The 23,774-nt window shown below is 55.0% G+C and overlaps 1 protein-coding gene and 1 long non-coding RNA gene across 3 annotated transcripts in view; one reads left to right on the forward strand and one right to left on the reverse strand.

Moving 5' to 3' along the window:
• Window positions 1-579: 579 nt before the first annotated feature.
• Window positions 580-2,060, reverse strand: LOC116654088. The gene is made up of 2 exons (XR_004308971.1): window positions 1,947-2,060; window positions 580-1,602 (listed from the first exon to the last, which is right to left on the reverse strand). It is a non-coding gene; the product is annotated as an uncharacterized LOC116654088 (long non-coding RNA).
• The window catches only part of RAI1 (retinoic acid induced 1), a 59,887-nt gene continuing 37,635 nt past the window's right edge, over window positions 1,523-23,774 (forward strand). The window contains exon 1 of one of the 2 annotated variants that reach the window (XM_015876641.2): window positions 1,523-1,624. The gene's annotated coding sequence lies outside the window, so the exon portion shown is untranslated. Of the gene's footprint in view, window positions 1,625-2,204; window positions 2,312-23,774 lie in introns of those variants that run through there. The other variant, XM_015876640.2, reaches the window with a different exon arrangement.

A 23,774-nucleotide genomic window follows, 5' to 3' on the forward strand; every position in this document is an offset into this window, starting at 1 on the left:
TGACTGCTTGATGAATGTCACACCGGTCCCTCTCATTAGGACTCCTTTGGCCGCAGGAATGGCCTCGCCTCCTGCTGCCAGCCCCCACCAAAGCAGCTGGGAGTCACAACAGCCACCAGCAGCCCCGTGTGCTCACACGCATTTAGGAAATCAACCCCCAGCTTCTCATCCCCACAACCTGGCAGCCACAAAACCAGCACCACCGAGACCCCGCTCAGCCCACATCCTCGGTGCCGAGGGAGCAGCAGATGTCTGGCACAGATGCCGGCACATCCCAGCCTCCATCCTGCACTCCTCTAAATCCCGTCTGCGTTCAGCAACCTGCAGGGGCTGAGCAATGCGAGGAGAAAGCTGGAACTGCATCCTGGCGTTAAGTGATGGTGAGGGGATTGCTCACAGCATCAGGCACGAACCCAAAGCACTTAAAGCAAGGAGAGCAGTGCCCGATGTGGGCGTGCTGTCACCTTGCCCAGCACAGAGCAATGTGCTGCCCGTGACACAGATCAAACCTCGCGTATTTCATCCCAACACATCGCCCTTATCTTTGACCCCGAATAAAAATTCTTCCTGGCTCAGCGATACAAAATGATCTGCGTGTGCATTAATGCCACATATCAATCAACTTCAGATGCAAATCCACAAAGCTTTTCTCCTTAATTTGACCATAAAAGGATCTCTCCACGCCAAGCACCTCGTTCAACATTGTTCCGGAGAACCATCAGCAAATCTTCTCCTGGCCACGGTCAAACACTTGGAGCTTTGGCTTCTCCTAATGGGAACAATCTGGCCGGTTCCTGAGAAAGGGCAGAGCGCGAGGCCAGGAGGAGAGCAGCACATCCTCCCCTCGGCCCTGGGCTCTGAAAAACACCCTCAGATCTGGGAGCTGCGTGGGAGCGCTGCAATGGGATGGGAGTGCACTCCCCCGGGGAAGCCCGTTTACACAGGGGGGGTCAGTGGGATCTGTGATACCAGGCGCACTCCACAGGGCTTTTTCTAGCTTTTTTTTGTAGTCTTTTTTGAAAGAAATGCTGTCGGTGTTAAAAGGCCTCCAACCCAACCTGCCTGTGCTGCTCCAGCCCTTCAGGGACCCCACACCCCGGGGATATCACTGTCCCATCACGCAGGTGGCCCCACTCCAGAGGGATGCTCCCCCCCAGCCCCCTCCCGCCTCCCATCCCGCTCTGTACATCCTGCTGGGAAAGATTTCCCCTCTGTGCTTCCAAGTCCCGGCTGAAATGAGGCTGAAAAACGTGCAAAATGCTGTTTTCCCTTCGTTTCCTTTGTGCGTTTCACAGCATGTTCTGCAAACAGGGCACTTCCTCATAGTTTCGCTCTGGCTCTCGTGTTCGGGAATAAGAGAGGCTTTTATTTTTCGAAGGGGGAAAAAAAAAAGGGGGGGGGGGGATAATAAATCAGCAGCTGAGCTGAGGGAGCCCACGAGCCGCCCATCACAATACCTGAGCGGGCTGCCGCGGCCAAAGCTGTCAGCAACGGGGCCGCAAACAGAGGGGTCCTGGGTGCCCCCCGCTTGGCACGAGCACCCGGGGACACAAAGAGTTAACGAGCTGCAGCTGCGAACCGGCAAGAGCTTCTAACAGACACCTGACGGAGAGGAAAATACCAAGTAAGCACTCGGCAGCGGCGCTGCCTGCAGCCAATTTTCCTCACTTAATACGTTTCCTGCTCTCGTCCCCCTCCCTGACCCCGGCTCCTCCCCGGTGCGTGCTCAGCCGGCCAAGCGGGCGCGGTGCCATCGCGTCCCCCCCCCCAAAAGCTCCGCTCCCAAAGCGGCCCCCGGCCTCTCCTCGGTGCCCATTGCCCCGCGCACAGCCCGTCAATCTTCCCGTTACCCGCATCGGGTCCCCCATCGCCCACCGCCCGCTCCCATGCGCCCGCCGTAGCCCGGCCGTACCCCCGGCACCGCGTGCTGCACGCCCGGTGCTCACCCACCGCCGGGCTCCGGCACGGGGCGGTGCCGCCGCGGTGCCCGGTTGCGATGCCCGGTGCCCGTGGCCCGTCGCTCGGTGCCCGTCACGCCCGTCGCTCCCCTCGGCTCTCAGCGCTCCCCGCCGCCAGGTGTCGCCGCGGTCCCGGTCAGGGCTGCGGGCGCTCGTGCACTTCCGACGGCGCTCGGTCATGCCCCCGACTTTCCTCCCCTCCCTCCCGGCGCCGCGCGGGGCTCCCGCCCGCTGACACCGCCGAGGCGCTGAGCACGGCGCGGTGCGGCGGACAGCGGCCGCCCGGGGATGAGCCGCCGGGGCCGCCCCCGCCCAGCGCCGCCGCTGAGACGCAGCGGGGCACGGCCCGCCCGGTAAGAGCCGCGGCACCGCGGGTGGGAGGGGATAGAGGGGCCGGGGCGGGGGGAGGGTGTCCGGGCAGGCCGCTGCGCTACGGGAGCTGCACCGGGACGGGCCCGGGAGCCGCAGCGCGGAGCGGGGAGAGGAGCGGAACGGAGCGGGCGGGGAGCGGCGGCCGCGCGTTGTGTTCGCTCCGCGCTGGCGGCAGCGGCGGCATCTTCTGCTCCCCCTGAGCCGCGGGGGCAGCGCCGGTCCCTTCCCTTTTCCTTCCCCGCTCCTTTCCTTTCCCGTTTCCTTTCCCTTCCATTTCCCTTCCATTCCCTTTCCATTCTCTTCCCTCCTCCTCCTTTTGCTTTTCCCTTTGCTTTTCCCTCCTCCTTCTCTCCCTTTGCCTTCTCCTTTCCCTTTCCCCTTCCATCCCCATCCCCGTGCCCCTGCTCTGCATTCAGGCTGTGCTCCCATTGCATTCCGCTCCTATTCACAACCACGTCCATCCCACCCTGGACCCCCCACCCTGAGCACGAGCTTGGCTGCAGCTCAGTGCCAGCAGAAGAGCCCCTTGCTGCCCTCAGAAGCCCCCCAAAGCCAGGAGGGTGCAGCTTTGTACGTTTGAATCCCCCCAGTGCAACGTGGGCTGGGACCCCCATGACCCATCTGGGCCTTTGTGCCAGAGCTGATTTCCAGCTGCCATTACCCCCGTGCCCCTTCTTATTACTCTCCTGGAAACAGTCAGCACCTCCCCCCCGTTGTCTCCCATCTGTGGCCCTGGTGCAGCTGTGGGTGCTCCTGTCCCAGTGTTGGCATCCTGGGGGCTGTCTGTCCGGCTGTGATGGGGTGGCTGACGTCGTGAACCTGTTGGAGGTTTGCACTGACGTCAGAGCAGGGAGCTGCTGGGGTGCACCTTCCTTTCCCCCCAGCTGTAGCGGGGCGTGATGGTGCCATCCTTAGATGTGAGTGTGTTTGGCTTTGCAGCATCTCTTACGGCTGCAGGTTCCTACCCGTGGTCCCCTCGCTGTGCTGTCCTCTGGTGACCTCCCCAAAATGATGCTTTTGCCCTCCCCAAAGCAGTGGGGCTGATTCTTCTGTGTGCTGCTCCTGGGACATGGTGTGAATTAAAGGCAGTGGTGATGCCAACACCTTCACAGGGTGCTTGGGCATCACCGGAGCCTCAAGGAGGCTCTGGCAATGGTTTCCTGGAGGGTCTGGGAATGGTTTCCTTGCTGTGTTCTTTGCAGAGCATTCCTGCCCCGTGCCATCGTGCCTTTGTTGGGGTCACAGTGTGTGTCCCCCCGGGTGGCCAAGCAGCGCCACGGTGGCCCTGCAGACACAGAGCTGTCACCCACAGGAGGGGACGTGGGTGGCAGAGGTGCAGACTGACTGCATGCAGTGCCCAGGGGCTGCACACTCAGGTGCGCGCTGAGAGCGTGTCTGCTGGTATCTGTCAGTGCCAGATGAAAATGGACCTGGAGCTGCTGAGAGGCAGCGGGAGAAGGATGGGAAGGAGCTAAGGGAGATGGAGAGGACGGCGTTCCCCGGAGCTCTCTGTTGGCACAGGGAACCTGCTGCAGGGGCTTTGTGTGCGGGGCTGGGGTCACCCACAGCCTGGCTGAGCAGCTGGGAGCTGTGTGGAGTTGATGGCAGGAAGTGAGAAATGAAAGAAATAGAAAAAGAAAGAAATAAAAACATCACGGCTGGTAGAAACCAACAGGGAGATTTAGGGAAGCACCCGGCTGTGCCTCAATACATCGGCGGTGCCGGGCACTGCAGAGCTACCTCTCCTCCCGCAGCCCTGTCTCCTCTGCAAGCCCCAGGGAACGATTGCATACAGAGTGCTTCGTTTCAGAGCCGCCACCGTCATTTCAGAGACCTTTTAGGCAGGAAAAGTGCTCTGTAGCGTGTAATTTGAAGGCTCTGCTCTGAACCTTCGCTGTCGCTCTGCTAAATGATCCTCTGCTCTTCCCAACCTTTGCTGCCTGGAAACCAGCGCCGCTGACCTGGTTCCTGGCCTCGCTCCGTGCCAAGGTGAGGGGGGACGTGGGGTGGCAGGAGCAGCCCCTGTGGGGTGTTCCTCTCTCTGGTGCTGTGGCATTTCAGCCAGTCTTCATCATCTCTCGCCTCTACCTGAGCTGCAGAGGTTGTCACAGCTCACCCAGGGTTTTTGCCAGCTCGCGGGGCCGGGTCTGGCCAGGGCTTTGCAGGAGAATGGGCCACTCCAGCTGAGCACCTCTGCAATGTGGGAGCTGTCAGAACGGCCCTCGTGGGGCTGCAGAGTTATTTTTGGTAGCAGCTTGGGGAAGGATGCTCAGTGCAGTGCCCTCAGAGGAAGCAGCACAGCTTTGCTTTCATTGCCCTAAGCTGAGGGCCAGGCGTGCTGTGCCCAGAGCTTCCTTGCCTTCTTTCCTTTTCTCCTTTGCCCTCCTTCCTGTCCAAGAATGGGTTGCCCTGTGCCCCTGTTGGTTGGAGCAGGGTGAGCTGCAGCTTTCATCTTGCCATGGGCACTGTGGAGGTAGAAGGAAGGGGAGAAGGGGAGACGTTGGCACGTGGAGGGCTCCTCTTGCTCCGGGTTAGATTTGCTTTTGGATTCGCCAAGGCAATGAGAGTCAATGTGACGTGCAAGTCGGTGCACGTCACCACATCAGACGCATGGATGGGGCAGGAGAAAACGTGTGAGCCATCCCCAACGGTGCTGGCAGTTCCAGGGGGCCAACCAGAGCTGGAGGTACCACTGTGTCCCCAAGCAGTGGCTGCCACTCACCGGTGTCATGTCCCTGCAGCAGGGCATGGGGCAGAGCAATTAGGGTTCCCCTTAACCACTGGTCACAGGGATGCTCATGGATGCAGACCTTATGGGGATGCTCATGGATGCAGCTCTCCTGGGGTTCCTCTACCTGGAAACATCCTCCAAGCCCATAAGTTCAGCCCTGCTGATGTGGGGTGGTCCCCTGGTACAGCTGCTGGGAGGCGGCATCGCATGGGACCCACACCGGGTTCAACTTTGGCTGCACGGCCTCATTTTTGAGAGCTGGAATGTGCTCAAAGATCGGCTTTCTGAGTTGCTTTTTTTGGTTTTGTTTTGTTTTAAATGACAGCATTTCCCCTTTAAATTTACATCTCTAGCTGGGGAACACAGAGCCTGGTGAGAGAGGGAGTGCGAGACTTTTATAAAAAGAACGAGTCGGGTTTTATTATCCCTTTGAGACGAGCAGGGAAAATCTATACTGAAGGCATGAAATAGCAATAAAAATGGACTTTTTGCCAAAGCAAAATTAATTGAGTGGATCTCAGACCTCAAGCCTGAGCTCTGAGAGGCTTAGGAGATGGGTATGAGCCGAGCTGCCCCCTCTCAGGCTTCTACCCCACCAGGACATGAGGCAAAACGGTGCTCTGGTCCTCAGTGTCAGACATGGGAGCAGGGCTGTGCTTGGGATGGCATTCCCATCACTGGTCCAGCCTTGGGATGCAGCATCACCATCACTTCCAGCCTGATGGAGCAGGGACCTGCTCCAGCTCCATGGCTTGGGGACTTGCTCCAAGGACGTGGCTTGGGGACGTGTTCCAAAGTGCTTTTGGGGCAAAATCTATGTAGATAAGGAAACCTTCTCCTGGTTGTTGTTGTTCTGGACACTCAGCTGCTCTGCTCTCCCTTTCTCAGGGAAGGCTGGGCAGGGTGCTGGGGGACAGAAGGGCTTTTTTCAGCAGATGGTGCAAAGAGGACGGAGCTGCGTCAAGCTCCCAAGCCCACCGGAGACGCGGAGATTAAATAGCAAAGGGCTGAGAGGCAGCTCCAGGCGGGAGGAGGAAGGAGAGAAAGGGAAAATGGGGGTGGAAATAGGATTGGAGAGTGGAAGGGGGGGAGAGGAGCGCTGGTTTGAACAGGAATCTCCTCCCACTTGATGTCTCCCCTCCAATTCGGAGGGCCTGGATTCGGTGCCATAAAAATATAGCCCTTTTCAATCCCTTATCTTGCAGGAGCAGAAACAATTGGCCTGCAAAGAAGGAGAAAACAATCTGTTTGACTGACAAACAAAAACACATTTCTGCACAAAAGGAGGAGGAGGAAGAGGCAGCTGTCTGGCTGCTGCTCCGGCTTTTTTTTTCCTCTCCCCCCCCTCTCCTGTCCCCTCGCTGACGGTGTTGGAGCGGAGCTGCTACCCTTGCCAGCACCGCAGCCGCCGTTCTGACTGGCTGGGTTCAATGTCAGGCTCCTGCAGCAAATGTCATTGTCCGCCCCGTGTCAGCAGCCATGGCAGGGCTCGGGGGGATCAGCAGCACTGGTTGTAGGGCACGGAGACAGAAATGGGGCTTGGGAGGGGGAGCGGCAGTGGGGGCTCAGGGTGGTCAAGATGGTGATGGAGGGGGAGCAGGAGAGGTCTGGGCTGCTTGGGGTGGGTACCCATTGCTGAGGCTGCGTTGCTGCTGGAGCCTCACGGATCTCCAGCTTCAGCTCCGTGCCTCAGTTTCCCCATGTTCAAAGTGAGCATGAGAACAAGAGAGGGCTGGAGGAGAGCCAGGGGACACCATCACTCATTATCCCAACAAGTCATCCCAAAAAGCAATTACGGCAACCACCGTTGCCATCAGACAATCATCAGAGCCCGTGGGATTCCAGCTGCTCTCCATCTTCCTCAAATTCCTCCATCCTCCAAACTGCTTCCCCCAGCAGCACTGCTTCCCTCCTGGGCACGGCTTAATGACGGGACTCTGCTCTCCATGGACATGTGGAGCAGACACCCGCCATGCAGCACCAGCACCTGGAGCAGCAGCAGCGAGCAGGATGGTCTCTGTGGAGCTCTTAGCATTGCCCCATAGGGAATCTACTACAAATAAAGGAGCACAAGAAGAAAACCTTGAAGCCTCCATGATGGCCTTCCCTGCCTTTGGTGCAGGTTGCTGGTGTGGGTTGCTATTGGAGTCCTCTGGAAAGCTGTTGGTGGATAGTTGGCTTTTTCCTGTTTTTAAGGAGCTTTGCTCCACAGGAGAACAGCATGGAAGAAATTGGAGCTTCCAGGTGAGTTAATGACAGATAATGATGCTTGGTTCATGAGTGGCTCACCTGGTGCCTCCATCCAGGCCGAGATTGATGGGAGCATCCAGAATTGGAAAGAGTCTGAGAGATCTGGCCTTGACTTGCTCAGAGTGTCACAACAGAAGCTTTGAGGAATTTCTGAGCCAAAACATTAAAGGACTTCATATCTTGCTCCCAAAATGGAGCATTTTCTGCTTCTCCCTTCCACTTTCATTTCAAAGGGAAGCGAGAGGAGCCAACTCTGGCATGCCCAGCTGCAGCAAGAAGAAGACTCGGAGTCTGACAGGACTCCTACAACTTCTGTGCTTGACTTTCCTCTGCAGAATGGGAAGATGCCATGTCAGTGTGCCTCGTGATCCGGCCGTAACCTCTCATTACCCCTCCAATGTCAGCTGACCGGGCTGCGTGGGGCTCCTTCTCTAGCAGAGTGTTGCTGTGCTGTGCTGATTTCGGGCAGGAAGAGGCCCACGGCTCCCACGTGAGTGGTGTTTGCAGGCTCTGCAGGCAGCGACTGGTGGATTTTGCATCATCAAATCCCATCTGTACCCCCCAGAAATGAGCTTGGGATGGGTTTGGTGTCTCGAGTTCAGTGCTGGAGATGCAGTGTGCTGCTGCAATAGGTCTCACAAAGGGCTGCAGCTTGGCTCAGGGTGAAGCAGCCATCACCTCCCTGTGCTGTAGTGTCCATCGTGGCTGTGGGAGCAGCTCTATGGGCAGAGCCAGAGCCTGACTCAGGAAGGGTTGGCAAAGGTGGGTTGCAGCCCGTTGGGATCCCACCTCCCTGCTCCAGGCCTGCAGGTGCTGGTTCCCATCGCAGAGCCCAGATGTGGTGTGACAGCGATCCTCCTGACTATAGGCTCATGGTCCTGCATCATCCCCAGCCACAGGGTGCAGCTCCAGGCATGGCCCCATCCACGCATCATTCAGAGGGCACTGCTCCTATGTAAAGATGGCTGGTGGTGGAAGGGCTGTGAGAAATGCCTTATTCTGTGCTTTTTTCCCCCCCTTTTCCACTCGCAAACTGGCCGCAATTGTTTTGTAGCTGCATTAAGCATTCAGAGCGACTGCGATGTCCCCCATCGTATTCATCATTCAAAATTGTCCTCCAGATAATTTCTGCAAATAATTCGAGGGCTTTGCTCTTTTGTGGATACTTGGGCTCAAGAATTAGAGCCCTTTTAATTGGGATCTGGCGTCACGTGCCAGCTTTGGGCTTCCCAATTGGGCAGCCTTCACTTTCAGACTCGAGGTTTGGGGAGGGAATTGTTGCGATGAAGAATTTGAAATTCACATTCTTCCTGCATCTTCAGTTGCTGCTTCAAAGCAGTGCTCTGTCCCTTCCTTTTTTTTTTCTCTTCCTGGTTAGAACTCCATGCCAGTAACTTGTGGTCTTGGAGAACATAAACAAAAATGTGGCACGCCACCCGCTAAGCACAACGTCCTTAAGAAGTTGAGTGATGATTCACGGTGATTTCTTTTGTATTATCCTCCGAGCTCTGGGTAAAAATAATGGTGAAAATAATTATACAGCATGAAAACCACCCAGCTAGGGGGCATTTTATAGGTTTATAGAACCTTCCATCCACAGCATTCAGGGTGCCCAGGAGCATCCTATGGGCACACCCCACCTATACCCCATCCCAGTGCTGTACTGGTGCCTGCAGAGCAGGGCAGCACCCAGCTGCTCGCTCCCTCCAGTTGCTGTCACCGATTGCCCTGCAAAATAAAACCCCTCTAAAGGTACAGCAGGGACCCCTTAAATGCAGAGCTGTGGCGCGCAGTTAATCATATCCTCTTAACGGGTTTATTCGCTCATTAAATATTTAAGACTCGTTTCTCTTTATCAATAGTGTGGAGGCGTGCAGGCCCGGTGCAAAGATTTATGCACACAATAGGATCGGTGCGTTTGGATTTGTTTGAAGGGATCTGAGAGCCATTTAAACCCTACGGAGGGGGACAGTGCCATGGCCCTATGGTGAGAACTGTGCCTCCTGACTGTGGGTTTAAGGCAGTGGGAGCAGAGGTTGGGTGCCATGGGCTCTTCTTCGGTGATTTGGAAGTAGTTGTGCCCCTGTTTGAGAGATTCAGGGGACTCTCTTAGGGCTGCTGTGAGCTCCCTGGGGCTGAGAGAATTGCTATGTATGGAGGCAGCACTGGTGCTGGCTGTGGGGTTGTGCAAGCGATGGCTTTCGTCCCCTTTGCTTATCACACTGTCCATGCAGACAGCTTTGCTGTGGAGGTTAAGATGTGAATTCCAGCTTGTTCAGGAGCAGGTGCAACATCTGTTCTGCTGCTGCTACCTGGGCTCTGCTCCTCTGGCAGGGCTCGGATCTGGTGATCTGTTTGGGCCATGGAACGGGGCACCCAGCCCACCCCATGCACTCCCTGCCCTCTGCAGCCCGCCTACCTGGAGCACCGTGTGCCCTCGTTTCCCACCCAAGCCCCCTTGCAATGCTCCACGGCTGCCAGCTGCTGCCAGATGTGCTGTTCCTGACTCGGGGAAGCCATCCCTTGTGCATCATGCCTGTTCTCTGCTCTCCCATGGCCGTGGGTTGCACCCTGGTGCTGTGGCAATGGAGAGCCAGGGCTGGGACTGCACGCTTGGAGCAGCTGCACAATGTCACCTGCACCCGTCCTTCCAGCAAGCTGAAGCTTGCATGGACAGCAGGTCCCGGCATGCAGGGCTCTATCAGCAGCTCCGCAGCCCCTGCTCAGATCAGGAGGGAAGATCTCCTGCCAAGAGCCATCCCCCAGGGCTGCAGCTCACAGTTGGCGCTGGCAGCAGCTGGCACCCATTTTTTAGTCCTCTTCCCAAACTCTCTCAAGGAGCTTCTGGGGAGGACAGAGGGCACAGGGGCAGCGGGCAGAGCTGACAGCCCAGGGCTGGGGTGGGGGTTGTGGGTAGGATGGGAATGTGCAGCCGTCAGATATTTCCCCAAACCTCTCCTGCTTTGTGACGTGCCCACTGGAAAGGAAGGATCTGACAGCAGTAAAACTGTCGGGCGGCTGTGCTGCTTTTTTTTAAAGTTCTATGATAGCTTCTCCTCTCTCCCCCCCCCAACCCTCCCCCCTGCCTTTTTTTAATAGCTAATGCATCTGTCACTACTTTCCTAATGAGCTTTCCGAAAGGGCCTTGGGGACCTCTACCTATCCGTGTGGGTTTGGATTGGAGCTCTCTCTGGGGAGGCCGAGGGAATTCAGCTCCCCGTGTCACCCCCAGCTCCTCTCCGAGGGCAGATTGTCCGGAGGGAGGGAGGGAAGGAGGGGAAGGCAGCAATATCTCAGTGCTCAGATTGCTGGCGTGCACCCCCTGCAATCACAGCCAATAATGACAAAAAGACGGGGCTGCTGCCAGAGATAGAGAGCTGAGCTCCAAGCGTTACAGCAATGTCACAGCCTTGGGACTGCTGCTGGCTGCTACTGGAAAGAAATTTCCTCACAACAGGCAGAGTTATAGGAAGGAGCCATTGATTGCATTAAAAAAAAAACACCCTCCCCACCTCTTTTTTTTTTATATATATATAATATATTTTGGCATGGATTTTCAAGGCTTTTTATTTTTTTCCCCAGCCGCCCCCCCTCTCCCCCCCCTCCCCCTTCCTCCCTCTCTCTCCATTTGCCATTGAAGTTGTGTTCAATAAAACCCATCGCCCGAGAGCGTCTGTTCGGTGTTCTCAGCAGCACAATGGGCAGAGGGCTGCAGTGTGCAGAGCTCAGCAGCCTCATGCAGACAATGAGGGGCTGGGAGCAGAGTGTGGGGGGGAGGTTGGGTGGGGGGGCTTTGCCTTATGTTTTTTTTCCCACCTGCCGGCCCCCACTACTAATTGTAATCACAAAAGGCAAATGGGAAGGCACCAGAACAGCAGGGCTGTGGTTCACTGGGGTCATGGTCTCCATCAGTCATTCTCCCAGCCTGTTGCTGGGTAAAAGCTTGGCTCCTTGGTTTGTCAGACGCGTGGCAAAAGCCTCTTCACCTCCAAAAAAAAAAAAAGGATGGAAAAAGCATGAACATCCCACTGCAATCCATGGGAGACTCTCCATTGAATCATCTCCATAGATGGGAGCGTTGGTGACTCAGATGCAAACCTGGGATCTCTTCCTCTCTCTGACACCACTGGCAAATACTCAGGTCCTGATCCAGCCCAGATTGAGCTGCTGTCCCTGTTCAATAGGGCATGAGGGGCTGAATTGGCGCCCGCGTTCCCCTCCGCAGTGCTAACCCGATGTTGCGTGGTGGTGGAGGAGCTAATGACGATTAATGCCGGCGAGATGCTTTCAGATCTCTAGATAAAAGGTGCTCAAGGAGGGAAAATTATTATCAACACGGGCCAAATGGCTACGGGGGATTGGAAATCTGTTTGTATTTGTAGGATGTAACCACTAAGGAGGGAGAGACTGGGACAATGGAGCATGCACGGCACTAATGGAACGAGCGTAGGAAAGAGGGTATCTCTGGAGACCCTTAGAAACCATTTCCCAGCGGTGAGATCTGCTGGGGTTGTTTGTTCTGCTTCCCAGATGAGAGCTGCGGTCGCTGATGCTTTTATCTCTTGCAAACTGGACTGGGCAGAGGGACAGAGCGGGCTGCAGGGATGCGCCCCAGGGCTCTCTGCTGGGTGGGCTCATGCATGTAACCATCCTCAGCTTCCATTTGTGTCACTGTGCTTTAGAGCAGAGGAATCCAGACAGGAAATTTTCATCCGGATTTTCCAGGCAAGGATGATGCAGATCTGGCTTCTGGCAGGGATACAAGGGCATGACTTTGGCATCTTGAGCCTGCAGCGGCAGCAGAAAGGTTTCTCAGTTTGCACATCACCATCCTGGGATGGGGTGAGAAGACACGGTGCAGGTTGAGGTGCGGATTTAGGTTCCTTGAAGCCTGGGAGATGCTCTGTTTCCAGCCCATTCGTTGTGTTTCCCAGTACAGACCCATTTCTCAGCGTGGTGGCGGCGCATACCGACGCACAGCGGTCCGGGTGAGCTCTGAGCCCGGTGGTGCCAGGTGCTGTGCAAACACAGGTTGTTCCCCAGAGATTACAACCAAGTTAGACAAGCTGTTCCTTATCTGAAGGCTGATAATGCCGAGAGCCCTGCGTGGTGCTGTGCAAAGCGTGCAGGAAAGGCAGCCTGGCTCCGGGGAGCGCGCATCCTTCTTACCCACAGTTCCTGGCTGATGGGCCGCGCACCGTGCCGACATCATGCTGTCCCTGTGTTCCATGCCTGTTGGCTGAGCCCCATTCTGTGCCCTGGGGAGCTGCAGCCTTTCCCACTGAAGACCTGCAGCGCACCACGCTTTTTTTCCCCCTCCTGGATACTTTCCTTAGGTTCTTTCTTCCCTCTCATTTTCTCTACCATCAAATGAAAGGCATTCAGACCAGAACGGTTCAGTCTGCTCTTTGTGTCTGGAAAACAGAACACCAAAGACAGCTGGACCTACCCGCGATGGCCACGGCCGTGGCAACAGTGGCTCTTTGTTAGCTCTGTTGTCTCTGCCCCTATCTCCAGCGTCTGGGGCCCTGTCTCTTTAAAGCTTTAGTGCGCTGTGTCAGAGCCAACAGAGAGTTCAGCTTATTAATGGATTCTCTAGGTTAATATCCCAACAGTTTTGTGTTGCGTTGGTTTTGTTTTGGTTTTTCTTTTTTCCTTTCCCCCCACCAGCAATAGTTCAGAAGAAAGGGGGAGGAGGGTGGGAGGGGGAGAGAAGGAGGATCCAGTCCCGTTTGTGGGGAGGAGGGCACAAAGCTCATGGCTTTGGGGAGCAGAGCTGGAAGGGTTGGTGGGGCCACGAGGAGGTGGTGGCCCAACCCTTCCCTTCCTGTCTGCATGTACATCTCTCTCTATCTCCTTCTCCTGCGGGGTTCCCTGCATCAAAGCTTCTTCCAGTTCTTATGCTAATGAGGTGCATTAATGCTTAATGACTGTGAACAGGCTTGTTTAATTGCACCTATCTGAGCAGGAGGCACGTTGCTGTATAAGAGGGAACGACCATGTAAGCAGCTGCATGCCCTCCTGGACAGTCTTAATTACATGTAAAACTGATGTGATCTAAACCACCAGGCTGGTGATTAGTTTAGTGAGGCAGGTGGTACTTTGCAATTCAGTGCCTCGGAAACTCTAGAGCAAGTGAGATCAGATTCTTTCGTAGGCTATGGAGGATAAGGCAAGCCCTGATCATCCTTGAATTTGATGTTGGGTGGGGACAAGCACGGCATAGTAGATTAATTTAATTAATTTATTGCAGTTAGTTTGCAAAGACATTATCCGCTGGCGTCTGTGCAGAATACTGAGCAGTCCCATTAATGCAATGCTATTTTGCCCGCAAATCCTCTCTCCCCACCCCTTACAGGAGGAATGAGCTGCGATGGTCTCAGCTTTCCGCAGCGTTATCTCGCGCTGTTTGAATGCGACCGATTGTCTGAGCTACAAAGGGGCCCGACACTAATGCAAAGCCATCCCTATTGGCACCAGACCTAGATTAATGACTCTGCATGCATTGCCTTGGCTGGAAACTGGATTTCCCTCCAGCAGCTCCTGGCGCTGCTGTCTGTGCTCCCGTATCCGTGCATTTGTTCACCCGGCGCGGGCGGTGGGTCCAGGAGCACCTCCAGGTGTGAAGGCTGCGAGGTAGGGGTGTGCAGGTATGAAGATAGCTGTCATCGCAGCCATCTGCTGCTAATTGCCCGTCCTCGCCTCTTGTGGTTATTTGTTTTGCTGTTATGCACCGGAGGGGGATTTCAAAGCAAGAAATAAATAATGAAGGAAAAAAAACAAACCCCACCAAACAACCTCTGCCTTTCTTTTAGGAACTGTTTTGGGCAGAGGAATCATAGGATCATTAAAGTTGGGAAAGGCCATGAAGTTCATCAGGGCCAACTGTTAACCCTTGCCCACCATGTGCACTAACCACATCCCTGTTACTTGGCAGCACTTTGGGGTGCTGCTGCTCTCAGCGGCCCCAGGGAATGTCCCCATCCCCATCCTCATCCCCATGCAGACCCTTCCTTTCAGCCTCTCCTGCCCCATTACTCCTCCGTTTCCATCCCGTGTGCTCTCTGATCTCTCCCTGCCCGCCGGGGCCCCTCAGGAGGCTCTTCCTGACGTTACTCCCACAACAACCACATCCTTCCCCTCCTGGCAGCCCCCGGCTCCGCAACCGTCCCCGGCTCGCCCTGTCCCTTGCTATCTCCCCCAGACCCTTCTTTTGCTTCTTCCCATCCAACGGACTGTTTACTTTGTGACAGTGCTTATCTTGGTTTCAATGGCTCTGTATGCAGAGAACCCACAGCTGCAGGGACACTGGGTGGGAGGTGAATCCTTGTCCTACATTTCCCCTCTCCTGCTTCCAGAGCCCCAATGTTCCCAGCACCTGTAGGATTTTAGGGTCAGAGAACCAAAACCTGCCATGCTGGGTGGCTTTCATCCCATAATGAAGCCTCTCTCCAGCCCAATCTCGTCCAACCATGCTGCTTTCCTCACAAAATGATTCCGCACTGCAGTTCAGGGTTATGGTGGGAAGGGAGGACACAACCATGGCATCCTGCAGGACTGAACCCTGCTCTGTGGAGCCAGGGTAGCCTGCCTTCCCACATGGGGAGATGGAGACCTTGCCATGTGCCCCCTCCTTGTCCACCCCTCATCTCTGTTCCTCATCTTGTTGCACCGGGTCATGTTTTGTGTCTCCCTTGGCCTTGCCATGGCCCTGGTGGCAGACGTTGGGTGGAAAACAAGACTTCTTCTGCACAGCCCCATCGTGACATCACTGAGGTGGTCCTGAGCCACCACACACAAGGTCATGGTGCAAGGGGCCTCACCGTCATGTTGGACATGGCTGCCGTGTTGGATATTACCGCCATGTTGGACATGGCCGCCATGTTGGATATTACCGCCATGTTGGACATGGCCGCCATGCTGCCATCCCCTCCCCTGGGCCCAAGGAGGCACTGTGATGTTATACCCAGCACCTCCACCATTGTTTGGGGCTGGGAGGGCTGAACCCAGTGCTGTCTGCAGGTACAGCATCCTGCTGCCCAGCCACAGCCCCAGCAAAGCCTTTTTTTAGCTCTCCCCTGTTTGCCAGGCGCACTTCCTTTCTTTTGATTCTTACCACCTACATACAGTCTGACTGCAACAGCAAGGAGAAAAAAAAGAGAGAGAGAGAATTGCAACATTCAGTAGAAGGCTTTTCTGTCTAATGACGTTAAATTTATTAACCAAAACTCCAGCTGCACCAGGCTGGGATCTAATAATATTCAGGCTATGGAGACATCAAGTAGAAAGAAGCTTAAAGCCCTTTTTATTTCACAGTAAAACTGTCAGTAAATAACTGGATTGTCTTGAGACTGAGAAAATGGGGATTTATCTTCCTGAACATGAAAAGTGTGCTTATTTTTTTTTATCAGCTTCAAAAAGCCCCAGCAACCTTGATTTTCCTTCCACACCGTTCTCAGCAGCTCTGCCAAGCCCCAAAACCACACAAATCAAGAGGCAGGCTCTAAAGATATTTTTAATTAAATTAATTCCTTTTCCTTCCTTCCCCATTTCTCCCTCGTCCCCTCCTCCATCCTCTCTTTCTCTCTCCCTGTGTCCCCAGCTAATGACTTCTAAGCACTGTGACATTTCAGCGCTGGCTGTCACTAACACCACACCTCCGTGCTGGTTATAAATTGGGCACAGAGACATAAAATTCCCTGCAGAAGGTCCCCGTTTGATGATATTCTCCGAGGTAAATCTCCAATAGCTCCCTGTTTTCTTTAATAACGCTAATAGGCATAGATTAATTAAACTGTTATATTACTTCCTCCTTTCTACCAGCACCAGTTAGAAATCTTATTACCTGCTCCTCTCCGCTTGCCTTTTCCCCAAGGTGGTTCTATTCCAACCGGTTGTTACCAAGGTTTCTCGGAGGCTGTAGCACAAGGTGAAGCTGCGGATGGCAGATCCTGCCTCCAGCCCCCCAAACCCCACCGACCCCATTGCAGCGGGGTCGGAATCGAGCCCTCTCCATCTGAAGCAGTTCTATCTTGAAAGCAACAGCGGGGCTATTGTTGAGTCTGGATGCCCCCTTTAAAAGGGACCACAGCTGTAGGAAAAGGAATTGTATACATCCATCAACTCCTCCAGGGCCCCAGGATGTATTAGTTAAGATTGCGGGATAGCATGTCTCGGCGCTGTTGAAGGGCTCCTTTGAATGACACGTTGGATATACTGTTGCACATCTGGCTGCTGTATTATTGCATTGCTCTATGGTTGCGTTTTCCAGACCGCGGGAATGCGTCGGTCCTTGGGGGGAGCGTGTGGGGAGCCGAGGGGGGATGCATCCCAAGGGTGGGGGCTGGGGGAGCGATGCTTTCACACAAAATGCCGTGTTGCCATTTGAAATCCGCTCCAGAGCTTCCTGCTCTAATTAAATTTGTCACCATCGTTACTATAATGCCTGCCATTCCTCCGGTGCTTTTTTTTTCCCTGTTCCCAGGGATCCCAAAACATGACAGAGTGGAGAGCAGAAGCTCCAGGTCTTCCTCTGGCTCTTTATTTCGGAGCAAACCCAGGAAAATGTGGTTGTAGGAGCTGCCGGGAGGCACAGCACGGAGGCTGTGGTTTGTGGCACTGATTCCTGAGCGGGGGACATGTGGGGGTTTGAGCATCTCTTACCCTTACACATACGGCATCTCGTGGGGCCGCTGATTTGTGGCAGTGCCTTGTTGTCATTTGGCTCATCCCACTGCCAGCCCCCCCTGCACCCCACACACGCAGCCCCTCTGCATTGCCCCGGTGCGGCCGGCGGCTGCTTTGCGCCGGGAGGATTCACTAATTACTGTCGGCTCTTAATATGGCCCCTGATGCTGCCAGAGCGGCGTGAAGGGCTCAGAGCAGGAGGCACAACCTGCTCCATCGTGTCTTCTGTGTCAGCCTGCGATGAACTGAATGCAAAAAGGCTGTCTGAGCTGCAAACAGCGGAGCCTTTGGAAATTTAAAGGTGCAGAGCGAGGAAAACAAAGGCGCAGCAGCGATTGCGCTGCTGAATATTCATCCCCGATCCCGCGAGGAGCAGAGCCCATGGAAGCGTATGGGAGGGACCTTGGGCTGAACCCCGTCTTGGGTTCCAGCCCAGATCGGAGCAGGGAGGGCAAATTAGTCCTTAATGCACATATATCTTAGACTAAAGCCCGATAAGGGAACTCTCCTATGTTAATTTACCTGAGTTATTTACTATACTGATTGCTGAAGGTACTCTGATTAGCGCATGAAATATTTCTATACCTTCGGTCTGATTAACCCATATCTGCAAAATAAATATTTGTCTCATTATAGTTATGTGATTGTGCAATCAAAAAACCCCGTCGTAACGGAAAGGGGAGCAAGTATCCATGTGGGAAAGGCAAGGGAACGGTGGCATGGGGAGGCTGGGGAGCAGAGCAAAGCTGTGGTGTAGGCCTTCGTGGTCAGAGGAGGGTCAGCCCTTGGGAATCACAGGGGTGAGTCCCAGCAGGATCCCAGCCTCCGGCTTTCAGAAACAGAAGCAGGGAGTTCCCGGCAGCGCTGCGTGTGCCAGGCTCCCAGACGATCTCCTAAAATAGCCCAGCGCACCAGGCGGTGGCACCGGGGGAGCACGCGGAGGATGGAGCGTTCAGTCTTGCTGGCCCAGATCCGGAGAGATGGGGGGGAGATGGGTTGGCAGCTCCCTGCCCAGGGCAGAGATGGATGGAAGCACAATGTGGGCACTGGGTGGCAGGGAGCGGATTTGGGGCAGCCGCCAGTGCCGGCACCACCGTGCGTGCAGAGCCATAAGTCATCCAGAGGATGCTCTTTTGCATATGCTCGGATAGGGAAGGAGAGGAGTTTTATGGAGGCTGTGCAGAAGAGCTAAGTCAAGAGGTTGCTTTATGGCTCATGGGTCCCACCGTAGAGAGCGGAGTATCCCAGATGCAGCATATAGCAAAGCCTGGCGGCGCCACGGAGCGCTGCTGCAGCACAGAGAGGCTGTGAGCACCGCTCTGCAAAAGAGCTGAAGTCATTTTTCTTCTAAGGGCAGGGGGTAGCGGGGAGAAAATATGAAGGCAGCCCTGTTGCTAAGGAAATCTGCTCTTTGTATGGTCGTACATTTAGGTAATGCTAATGAAAGGCCATATAGTAGCGAGGTGCAGATGTCAGCACTGTGCACTCCTGGATATTTGATTAGCATTTCTTTGACTTTGCCTCCTCTAGAAGAAATAACCGAGTATTGGATGGTAGGAAAATAAAATCCCCCCTTTTCCTCTGCCAGCCCCATGGTGCACGTACGGAGAGAAAGGAGAAACCTCACCAAAAATAAGATGCTCCATAACAAATGCGTGCTTCCCCCCTCCCTCGCAAACCCTGGAGAGGATGAGAGCAAACATGTGATGAGAACAGAAATAGTCACATCACTTAATGCATTGCTGGACGGGACCCAGCCGGCACAGCGATGAACCTGGCAGGAGACCCGATAGCAGCAAATCAGCATAGCATCCTATTGAATGGCTGGTGGCCCACGCTTGTGTTAAACCTCGGGGCTGCATCTCGTTGAGGTTTCCCTCCCGACACCGGCTGCTTTTGGAAGCAGAAGCCGTGCGCGCTCTATCCAAGCACCCAGCGCTGCAGATCTGCTGTTGTTTGCGTGTGTATGTGCATGGTGTCCTCGCCTGGGTCTGCTGTTCTGCTCCGTGCTGCTCTCTGGAGCACTGTGCCCTGCTCTGGAGCGTGGCTGGCAGCATGAGTCAGCCCTTCTCCTGCTCGCAGGGGTCGAGTGGCTGTCCCTGTCTGCGCGTCATTAAGAAAAGCACCCAGAAATGTAAGCGCTCGGTGCTTGCATGTCATGTCTTAAAGACCAGCTGCTCTGCGTGAGACTTCCCGAGAGCGAGAGCGCTTGAATGGAGCCCTTATATCTCTCTCTCTCTTTTCTCCTCTTAGCACCGTGGGCTCTGTTCCTTGCTTTGTGCTTTTGCTCCCTGGAGGGAGTCCCTGGGAAGTGCTCAGTTGCCTTCGGGGCTACCTCCAGCAGTGGGGGAGGAGGTGCTGCCGATGTCCCCGTGCCATCTCCATGCCATGCTGGGCTGCCCCCCAGGGTGGCAGCAGGGAGGATTTCTGGGTGCTGCCCCTCCCTCTCACCATTGTGCAACGTCCCAAGGGCAATGACAGCAGTGCTTACGTGGAGCGGTGATATTGGGAAAGTATGCAGTCATTTTGAACTGTTCTCCTTGTGGCTCCCCTCCCTTAAGGTGGTTCCCGTTTCTTCTCCCTCTCCCAGCACATTCTGGCAGTACCTCGCAGCAGCCCCTGGCCCAATGTCCACGAGTGCTGTGGGTGCATGGGAGCCTGTGCAGAGGAGCCACATTCCCATCACAGGACTCTCCCATCCCCATCCCTCCCTTCTTGCTGTGGTGATTTTATGGCTTCCTTGCCTGTACTCTCGGTGGCAGCAGTGTTGGCAGTGGGTATGTTTTGAAAGCCAAAGCACAAGGAAGGAGGATGCAGAGCCTCACTGCTGATGGGTGCTCTCCATTTCCATCCCCAGTGTGACTATCCCTGGGCACAGTGTGAGCAGGGGGACCCGCTGTGCCTGGGGACTGAGGCACCCAGGGGAGGGATGCTGAGGCACCCAGGTGTTGTTTACTCCGTAAGGATGGTGAAAGGATGAGGCTGCAGTGGAAGGAGATCTGCTCACGCGTGCATGAGAACAACACTAAAAAATACATGGTGAAGGTCACAGAGTCAGGCACCGAGCGCATAACAAATCCTGGTGTTAAGACACCTGAGCAGCTTACAGCCAGCAGAGCCATCACTTCCTCAGGGCACTGCCTGCATTCTGCAGCCATGAGCTGCTCTGCAGCTGTGCCCCTCTACCCGGTGCCTAACTGCAGTGCTGTGCTCGCTGTGCACTGTGCATGGCCCACATTGCTCCTCCTGAGCTGTCCTCAGGTGGGAAGAGCCGAGTCTGCCCTCACTTTCCCCTCTCTCTCTGTGTCCCTTCCACCTCCAGGCTGGAGGACGGGGAGGGTGAGCAGGATGCTACCAGCAGGTTGTTCTCCATCTGCTCTTTGGTTTGACTCGGCTGAAGGCAGAGGTGGAAGAGTTCAGGACATCTCAGCTGGACTGAGGGATGCTGCTTCCCATACCTGATCTTGGAGATGGGGCTGGGAGTGATCATGGCTTTTCTTAGCAAGAGAGCCCTCCACTGGGGCAGTGTGTTGTGGACATAAAAGGAGATCTGCAGAGGGAATATTTTCACCCTGAATGCTGCTGAGGAACGTGTGTTTTGCTGATAGCGATGGCTCAAAGCTGATCTTCCGTCCCAGGAAAGAGAAAGCAGAGTGATGTGGCTGTAAATTCTTCCCTGGCTTTGCTGGGGGGAAAACAATGCATTCTCAATGAAAAACCTCCCAGAAATGCTGGGAATGGGCATGGTGTGCGTGTGCTTCATGGTGTGTGTGTGCTTCATGGTGTGTGTGTGCTTCATGGTGTGTGAGCTTTGCTGCTTCAGCCACAGGTACAGCCCTGCATTGGTCCTGGGTACGGATGGAACCACCATAAAAGCCATGCAGCAACTTTACAGCAGCTGAGTGAGAGCATACCAGCAGGACCCATAGATTTCCTCCCTCCCAGCATGTGTTGAGAAAGTATTCATAAATATCCCAGCCGGTCCGTCCTTTTCTGCTGGGAATTGCCATTAGCCGCTAAATTCGGTGTTTTACATATAAAAAGCACTGAGACTTAATTCTGCACCATGCTTCCTTCAGAGTCCTTGTGAAGGGATGGCTCTGGGTTGGATCACAGCTGGAGGTGCTGGGAGGGGGAGGCTGTGGTGCTGCCCAGCACTCAGAAGTTCCCAATGGCAGCAGCGTGCTCCCTGAAGATGGACTGAATTGTGGTCATCCCCATTGAGGACAACACACACACACACACATGATGCTCCATCTGAGCCCAGGAATGGATGGAATTTTGCATCCCTGGTGGTCATTGCCCCCATCATGTTTCATACCTGTGATGCAGGCTGGGTGTGGGGAGATGGGGATGGCCACAGCCAGAGCTGGGAGTGCAGGGAGGAAGGGCCATGGCACAGCTCGTGCTTGTGGCTCTGCTCCCAAACACCGCTGGGTGCCGGCCGCGGGCAGCGGGGTGATGCAGAGCAGTGTTGGTGTTTCCATGAGGATGCAGTTACCTGAGGACAGGAACGAGGAGGGGTTGGAGCTGGAAGAAAGGGCCCCACTTGTGTTACGCATCGCTGGGCTGCAAGGATTGTGGGGCTGTTTGCTTTGGAGCCATGGGTTGGTTGGTTGGTTGCTGTGTGTGGAGTGGTTTGTGTGCACGTTGCTTAGGGGCAAAAAGAAAGAGAAAATTAAGGGAAAAAGAAAGTAAAGCTGGTTTTCCTAGAGACCTGTGAGCTGCAGATGTACTGAGAATAGTTATTCTCGCTGCACTGGGTGCAGGGTTGAATCCCAACCCAAGAACTCAGTGCAGCTCAGCGCCTTCCTAATGGCCATCCCAGTGCCATCATGTGCTGTGCTGTGCAAAGAGAAATGGGGCTGAGCCCGCAGGTCCGGGCAGGGCTGCATGTGGCTCACACTGAGTTGCATCCTCCCTCCGCCAGCCCCAGGGTGATTCCCGCTCGCTGATAGGAGCAGCTCTCATTTTTATCCCGGAGGCAAAAATCACTGGAAATAATGCTTCATCACTCTGAAGGTCCTGACACCACCCTCAGCCGCCACATCACAACCTCCTGTCGCAACGGTGATCCGCGTCTGTGTCACATCTCGCCTCGCAGATAAAAGCTGCTCCGCGGGCACCTTTTGTACGGAAATACGGAGCCTTTAAAACGGGAAAGAAACAACAAAATGTAGGACGCCATACAAAGCTGACCCACTGGGGACCGGGGTGGGGGGGGGGGAGAACTGCAAAGAGGAGGGCTTGACACACAAAAATTGTTTTGTTAACAAAGCATCATTGTTCCGCTCTGAATCGGTTTGACTGGAGTGGGAGAAACACCCCATCTGGAGACAGATGGAGGGCTCTCCGGCTAAAGAGGCGGCGGGAGGAGGGCTGGCAGAGGGCATTGTCTGCAGCACCTTGGTGAGGGGAGCGAGGGGCTGTGTGCCCTCCACCCACTGCCCCTGCCCTCCCCGGGAGGTGGGCAGTGCGGTGCAAAGGGTTTGCTTTGCTTCTTGTTGCTGCAGTGCTGGCTCTGTCTATGGGAGGATGCTGCAGGGAGATGGGGACAGCAGGTTGCAACCTGGAAATGCATTGGGAAGGGCTGTGCTGGGGTCCTTGGTGGCTTCATCAGGACGCTCCCCAGCAGCTCCTGCTCCCTCTGCTGCCTTCCACACCCGCTGGGAACTCCAGGCTGAGTTCTGCTCCTGCCAGCGCTTGGAGGGATCGCATCCTGCCCGCCGCATCTGAATTCCTGATTACTTGCTAATTGCTTGACACACTCTACTTGCAATGCAAGAGACAGGCTAACGTCATCCTCTGTGGTTTGCCAGGGGAGAGTGTGAACCTCTTTTTGACTTGCCTTGAAATAGATGAAAAAGAATAGAGCTTGATATGATTAATGTGAAAACTTCAGCTCGGTTTCCTGCCTGGGCATCTCAGTGTTACCGTGCCATGTTTTTGGAGGGCTGGGGGCACTGTCTGCTCATAGTCCCCATCCGCAGAGGACATTTCGGGCTCCTGCAGCAGGCCATGGCGTCAGGGAAGGATTCAGGTGGTTGCCTCGAGGCACTGCTGAGATAATACCTCAAGGGCTCCTATTCAGACCCACTGGGGCCTTTCCATTTGCATGGCGGAAATCTATTCAGATGCACTGAGAGTGGGCAGTCACCCGTGCTGGAGGACCAGGGGAGCACATGGCTTACACACAGCCATGTAAAAGGAGAAGGTGATTTTGGTTCTGGGCTCAGGGCTGCTCCTGCCTATGCCCCGTTGTTTCCTAGCCCATGTCTATGAGGCACAGGGGGAGGGCCATCCAATGGGGTCCAACCAGCCCAGGGCAGGGGGTTGGAAATAGATGATCTTGAAGGTCCCCTCCAACCTAAGCCATTCCCCCTCCCACCTGAACCATTATATGATTTGTAGAACTTCCAGCCTTGCTTTCTTCCTGTACAGGATGGGAATAAAAGCACTGAGCTCCTCTCTGGGGGCATGAATTAATGCTTCTGAGAGCTGCTGGGGAAGAGGTGCTAGGATAAGCACAGAACAGATTAATCTGCAGCGACTTGGCGTCTCAGCATTGATGCTGATCACTGGTGTGAAGGCGCTTGGCGAGGTCGGGAGCACGCAGGCAGTGTGGAGCAGAGGCAGAATCCTTGAGATTGCTAAAGACCATTACGATCAAATCAAACCTGTCCCCACCATGCCCACCAAACCGTGTCCCCACATCTACCCAAGTCAAGGAGAGGAAGCTCATGAAAAAGGGGCAGCCTGCAAGCTGGTCTGGTGCT

The sequence above is a fragment of the Coturnix japonica genome, chromosome 14, assembly GCF_001577835.2.
Source record: "Coturnix japonica isolate 7356 chromosome 14, Coturnix japonica 2.1, whole genome shotgun sequence".
Taxonomy (NCBI): domain Eukaryota; kingdom Metazoa; phylum Chordata; class Aves; order Galliformes; family Phasianidae; genus Coturnix; species Coturnix japonica.